This window comes from Zosterops lateralis, assembly GCF_965231275.1.
Source record: "Zosterops lateralis genome assembly, chromosome: 27".
In the NCBI taxonomy this organism is placed as follows: domain Eukaryota; kingdom Metazoa; phylum Chordata; class Aves; order Passeriformes; family Zosteropidae; genus Zosterops; species Zosterops lateralis.
The window spans coordinates 1486762-1493217 of NC_139787.1; the positions used below are offsets into that span (position 1 = coordinate 1486762).

Sequence of the window (6456 nt, forward strand, 5' to 3'; positions counted from 1 at the left end):
ACTGAAAAAAAAAAAAAACCCAAATTTTACCCCACAGGGTCCCAGCCCCCCCAAGGCCCCCCCAAAAAAACCCCAAACCCATTGGGAGAACCCCAAAAACCACTGGGGGAATCCCAAAACCCACAGAAATCCCAGAAAACCTCAAGAATCCCCCCAAATTTTCACCCCACAGGGTCTCAGTCCCCCTGAAACCCCCCTAAAACCCCAAAAGCCACTGGGGGAACCCCAAAAACCACAGGGAAATCCCCCCAAAAAACCACTGCGGGACCCCAAAATCCACTGGGGAACCCCCAAAAAACTGCAAAAAACCCCAAAAACTGCAAAAAATCCCCCAAATTTCATCCCACAGGGTCCCAGCCCCCCCTGAAAACCCCCCCAAAACCCCAAAAACCACTGGGGGAACCCCAAAAAACTGCAAAAAAACCAGAAAAAACTCGAGAATCCCCCGTAATTTTGCCCCATAGGGTCCCATTGCCCCTGAACCCCCCAGGAACCCCAAAAACCCACAAAAAAAAACCCCAAAAAATGAGAAACCCTCCCAAATTTCACCCCACAGGATCCTAATCCTTCTGAAACCCCCCCCAGGAACCCCAAAATCCACAAAAATCCCCCCAAATTTCACCCTACAGGATCCCAATCCCCCTGAAACCCTCCCAGGAACCCCAAAACCCACTGGGGGATCCCCAAACGCCATGAAAACCCCCCAAATTTTCACCCCACAGTGTCCCAATCCCCCTGAAACCCCCCCAGGAATCCCAAAACCCACAAAACCCCCCAATTTTCCCCCCACAGGGTCCCAGCCCCCCCGAGGCCCCCCCAGCCCCGAGTGAGCCCCCCAAGGCCGAGCCCCCCGCCCCAAAAGCCGCCCCGGGGGGCGACGAGCAGCCCCAGGGAGCCCCAGAGGACACGGCCGAGGAGGTGACATAGGGACACAGGTGAGGGGACCCCAAAAATGTGGGTTTGGGGACACCCTGGACACCAAAAGGGTGGGGGGTAAAGGGTGGGGTGACCCCAAAAAATGGGGATATTTGGGGGACCCCAAAAGAACCGGCGTTAAAAGGGTTAAAGGGTTTTTGGGGGAAGGGCTGTCCCTAAAAAGGAACGTTTGGGGGACCCCAAAAGAATGAAGGTTAAAGGGTTGGGGTGACCCCAAAAAAGGGACTTTGGAGATACCCTGGACCCCAAAAGTGTGGGGGGTAAAGGGTTGGGGTGTCCCAAAAAAGGGACTTTGGGAACAACCCAGACCCCAAAACAATGAGGATTAAAGGATTGGGGTGTTCCGAAAAAGGGACATTTGGGGGACCCCAAAAGAGCTGGGGTTAAAGGGTTGAGGTGTCCCAAAAAATGGGGATATTTGGGGGACCCCAGACCCCAAAACAATGAGGGATAAAGGGTTGGGGTGACCCCAAAACATGGGGACTTTGGAGGACCTCAAAAGAGTGGGGGTTAAAGGGTTAAAGGGTTTTTTGGGAAGGGGCTGTCCCCAAAAAGGGACATTTGGGGGACCCCAAAAGAGCTGGGGTTAAAGGGTTGGGGTGATCCCAAAAAAGGGACTTTGGGGACACCCGGGACCCCAAAAGGGTGGGGGGTAAAGGGTGGGGTGACCCCAAAAAATGGGGATATTTGGGGGACCCTAAAAGAGTGGGGGATTAAGGGTTTTTGGGAAGGGGCTGTCCCCAAAAAGGGACATTTGAGGACCCCAAAAGAGCCGGGGTTAAAGGGTTGGGGTGTCCCAAAAAATGGGGATATTTGGGGGACCCCAAAAGAACCGGCGTTAAAAGGGTTAAAGGGTTTTTGGGGGAAGGGCTGTCCCTAAAAAGGAAGGTTTGGGGGACCCCAAAAGAATGAAGGTTAAAAGGTTGGGGTGACCCCAAAAAAAGGACTTTGGGGACACCCCGGACCCCAAAAGGGTGGGGGGTAAAGGGGTGGGGTGACCCCAAAATGGGGGTATTTGGGGGGTCCTAAAAGAGTGGGGGGTAAAGGGTTAAAGGGCTGGGGTGACCCCAAAAATGGGGATATTTGTGGGATCCCCAAAGAGTGGGGGTTAAAGGGTTTTTTGGGGAGGGGTTGTCCCTAAAAAGGAACGTTTGGGGGACCCCAAAAGAATGAGGGTTAAAGGGTTGGGGTGACCCCAAAATATGGGGACATTTGGGGACAGCCCAGACCCCGAAATATTGAAGGTTAAAGGGTTGGGGTGTCCCCAAAAAAGGGATATTTGGGGGACTCCAGACCCCAAAAGAGTGGGGGATAAAGGGTTGGGGTGACCCCAAAAAAATGGGGATATTTGGGGACAGCCCAGACCATGAAAGAGTGGGGGATAAAGGGTTAAAGGGTTGGGGTGACCCCAAAAATGGGACATTTGGGGGACCCCAAAAAAGTGGGGGGTTAAAGGGTTAAAGGGGTGGAGTGTCCCCCAAAAAGGGACATTTGGGGACACCCTGGACCCCAAAAGGGTGAGGGGAAAAAGGTTGGGGTGACCCCAAAAAAATGAGGACTTTGGGGGACCCTAAAAGAGTGGGGGATAAAGGGTTTTTTGGGAAGGGGCTGTCCCCAAAAAGGGACATTTGGGGGACCCCAAAGGCTGGGGGGTAAAGGGGTGGGGTGACCCCAAAAAAATGGAGACCATTGGGGGACCCCAAAAAACCGAGGATAAAGGGTCAGGGAGGAGGAACAGCCCTAAAAATGGGATTAAGGGGTTGGGGGTGCCCCAAAAAAGGGACTTTGGGCGACCCCAGACCCCAAAACAATGAAGGTTAAAGGGTTGGGGTGTCCCCAAAAAAAGGGACACTTGGGAGACCCCCAAAAAAGTGGGGAATAAAGGGTTGGGGAGGGGGAATGGCCCCAAAAATGGGATTTAAAGGGTTGAGGTGTCCCCAAAAAGGGACTTTGGGGGACCCCAAAAAACCGGGGTTAAAGGGTTGGAGAGAGGGAACGGCCCCAAAAATGGGATTTTAAGGGTTGGGATGACCCAAAAAAAAAGGATTTTGTGGGAGAGTTGGGGATGAAGGGTCAGGGAGGGTGAACCGCCCCAAAAATGGGATTAAAGGGTCTGGGTGGGCTCTGCCCCTATAAACGGGACAGTCTTGGGGGTCTCTGCCCTTTTTGGGACCCCCGACCCCATAAACCCCGGGTGTGTTCCCCCACAGGCCCCGCAGCGCCGGGAGCTCCTGGAAGGGCTGGGAAGAGTCTGTGCCAAACCCCGACCCCAAACCCGACCCCAAACCCGGACTGAGCTCACCCCGACCCCAAAACCCCCGGGCCCCACCCCAAATCCCTGCCTGCAATGTTTGGGGATGGGGGATCCCGATCAGAGGTGCTGGAGCCAGAATTTGGGGGATTTAGGGGGTCCCGAAGGATTTGGGGGGTCCCTGGGGGATTTGGGGTGGATGAATTCTTCTGACCCCAAAATCTTCGGGTTTCACCCCAAATCTCGGCCCGAGACTGTTTTGGGGAGGGGGATCCCAATCAAAGGTGGTGGGGTGGGATTTGGGGGATCCCTGGGGGATTTGGGGGGTCCCTGAGGGGTTTTGGGGTGGGAGGATCCCCCTGACCCCACAACTGCACGGATTTCCCCTTTCTTAACCCCAAAATCCTCGGATTTCACCCCAAATCTCAGCCTCAGACTGTTTTGGGGAGGGGGATCCCAATCAAAGGTGCTGGAACCAGAATTTGGGGGATTTGGGGGGTCCCTGGAGGGGATTTGGGGTGGATGAATTATTCTGACCCCACAACTGGACAGATTTTACCCCTTTCTTAAGCCCAAAATCTTTGGGTTTCACCCCAAATCTCGGCCCAAGACTGTTTTGGGATGGGGGATCCCAATCAATGGTGCTGGAGCCAGAATTTGGGGTGTCCCAGGGGGATTTGGGGGATCCCTGAGGGGTTTTAGGGTGGGAGGATCCCCCTGACCCCAAATCCAGACAGATTTTACCCCTTTCCCGACCCCAAAATCTTTGGGTCTCACCCCAAATCTCGGCCCAAGACTGTTTTGGGGAGGGGGATCCCAATCAAAGGTGCTGGAGGCAGAATTTGGGGGATTTGGGGGGTCCCTGAAGGGGTTTTGGGGTGGATCAATTCTTCTGACCCCACAACTGGACCAATTTTATCTCTTTCCCGACCCCAAAATCTTTGGATTTCACCCCAAATCTCGGCCCGAGACTGTTTTGGGGTGGGGGATCCCAATCAAAGATAATGGAACCAGAATTTGGGGGGTCTCAGGGGGATTTAGGGGATCTCTGGGTGGTTCCCGCGTGTTTTAGGGTGGGAGGATCCCCCTGACCCCAAATCCAGACAGATTTCTCCTTTCCCGACCCCAAAATCTTCGGATTTCACTCCAAATCTTGACCCGAGACTGTTTGGGGGAGGGGGATCCAGGCCGGGGGTCCCTGGGTGGTCCCAGGGGGGAATTTTGGGATCCTCGAGGTGGAATTTTTGGGTCCCCAGGAGGATTTTTTGAGATCCCCGATGGAGATTTTGGGATCCTGGAGGATTTTGTGGTCCCCAGGAGGATTTTTGGGATCCCCGGAAGGATTTTTGGGGTCTCCAGGGGGATTTTGGCATCTCCAGGAGCGTTTTTGGGATCCTCGAGGGAGATTTTTGGGATCCCCTGGAGAATTTTGGGATCCTCGAGGGAGAATTTTGGGTCCCCAGGAGGATTTTTTGGGATCCCCGATGGAGATTTTGGGATCCCCTGGAGGAATTTTGGGGTCCTGAGGCGATTTTGGGATCCCCGAGGAGGATTTTTGGGGTCTCCTGGAGAATTTTGGGATCCCTAGGAGGATTTTTGGGGTCCCGAGGTGGAATTTTGGCGTCCCCAGGAGGATTTTTGGAGTCCCCGAGGGGGTTTTTGGGATCCCTAGGAGGATTTTGGGATCCCCAGGAGGATTTTTGGGGTCCCCGAGGGGGTTTTTGGGGTCCCCGAGGGGGTTTTTGGGATCCCTAGGAGGATTTTTGGGATCCCCAGGAGGATTTTTGGGGTCCCCGAGGGGGTTTTTAGGATCCCCAGGAGGATTTTTGGGGTCCCCGAGGGGGTTTTTGGGATCCCTAGGAGGATTTTTGGGATCCCCAGGAGGATTTTTGGGGTCCCCGAGGGGGTTTTTGGGATCCCCAGGAGGATTTTTGGGGTCCCCGAGGGGGTTTTTGGGATCCCCAGGAGGATTTTTGGGATCCCTGGGGGGGAATTTTGGGGTCCTGAGCTGATTTTTGGGGTTCCCGAGGGGGTTTTCCCGCATGTTTTGGGATTTCCCGGGATGGGGAATTTGGGAATTGGGGCGGAATTTCGGCAGCTCCCCCACCCCACCCCCCCACCCCCTCCTCTCTGTCGCGGTGTCGCCGCTGTCGCGACAGAGGGGGCGGGGCCAGACCCCCCACCCCGCCCCCGCCTGAAATAAATGTTGGTGACGTTTGTCGATGGTTTTTTGGGGGGTTTTTTGGGGGTGATTTGGGATTTTTGGGGGGCAGGGGTGGGGCTGGTGTTTTGGGGGCTGGTTTTGGGGTGATTTGGGAGGTTTGGGGCTGGTTTGGGGGGTTTGGGAGGTTTGGGGCTGGTTTGGGGGGTTTGGGGCTGATTTTGGGGCGGTTTTGGAGGATGTGGGGGGTTTGGGGGCTGGTTTGGAGGTTATTTGGGAGGTTTGGGGGGGTTTTGGGGTGATTTGGGAGGTTTGGGGCTGGTTTGGGGGTTATTTGGGAGGTTTTGGGGGGTTTGGGGGGCTGATTTTGGGGTTATTTGGGAGGTTTGGGGGGGTTTTGGGGGCTGATTTTGGGAGGTTTGGGGGGGATTTGGGGGGTGGGAGGTTTTGGGGCTGATTTTTGGGGGGATTTTGGGGCTGGTTTTTAGGGTGTTTTGGGGGGATTTTGGGGCTGGTTTTTAGGGTGTTTTGGGAGGTTTGGGTGGTCTGGGGCTGATTTGGGGGGGGTTGGAGTGGTTTTGAGGATTGGGGGTGTTTTAGGGGAGGGTTGGGGATTTTGGGGGTGGTTTTTGGGGGGTTTGGGATTGATTTTGGGGTGGTTTTGGAGGATTTGGGAGTTTTGGGGCTGGTTTTGGGGACTGATTGGGGGGGTTGGGGCTGGTTTTTTTGGGGGTTTGGGGCTGGTTTGGGGGTTGTTTTGGGGATGTTTCGGGGGCTGGTTTTAGGGCTGGTTTGGGGTGTTTTGGGGCGGGTTTTGGGGCTGATCTGGGTTCTGGTTTTGGGGGGTTCGGGGCTGGTTTGGGGGGTTTTTGGGGATTGGGGGTGTTTTGGGTGAGGTTTGGGGCTGGTTTGGGGGCATTTTGGGGTGTTCTTGGAGGATTTTGGGGGGTTGGGGCTGTTTTTGGGGTGTTTTGGGGGAGGTTTGGGGCTGGTGTTTGGGGTTTGGGGCTGATTCTGGGGGCTTGGGGGGCTGATCTTGGTGTGTTTTTGGGGATTGGGGATGTTTTGGGGGAGGTTTGGGGCTGGTTTAGGAGCTGATTTTGAGGGG

The 6456-nt window shown here is 55.0% G+C and overlaps 1 long non-coding RNA gene across 1 annotated transcript; it reads left to right on the forward strand.

Annotated features, from left to right (window-relative positions):
- Positions 1–848: 848 nt before the first annotated feature.
- On the forward strand, positions 849–4212 carry LOC310919415. Its single transcript, XR_014591824.1, has 3 exons — positions 849–935; positions 3147–3313; positions 3654–4212. It is a non-coding gene; the product is annotated as an uncharacterized lncRNA (long non-coding RNA).
- Positions 4213–6456: the final 2244 nt, after the last annotated feature.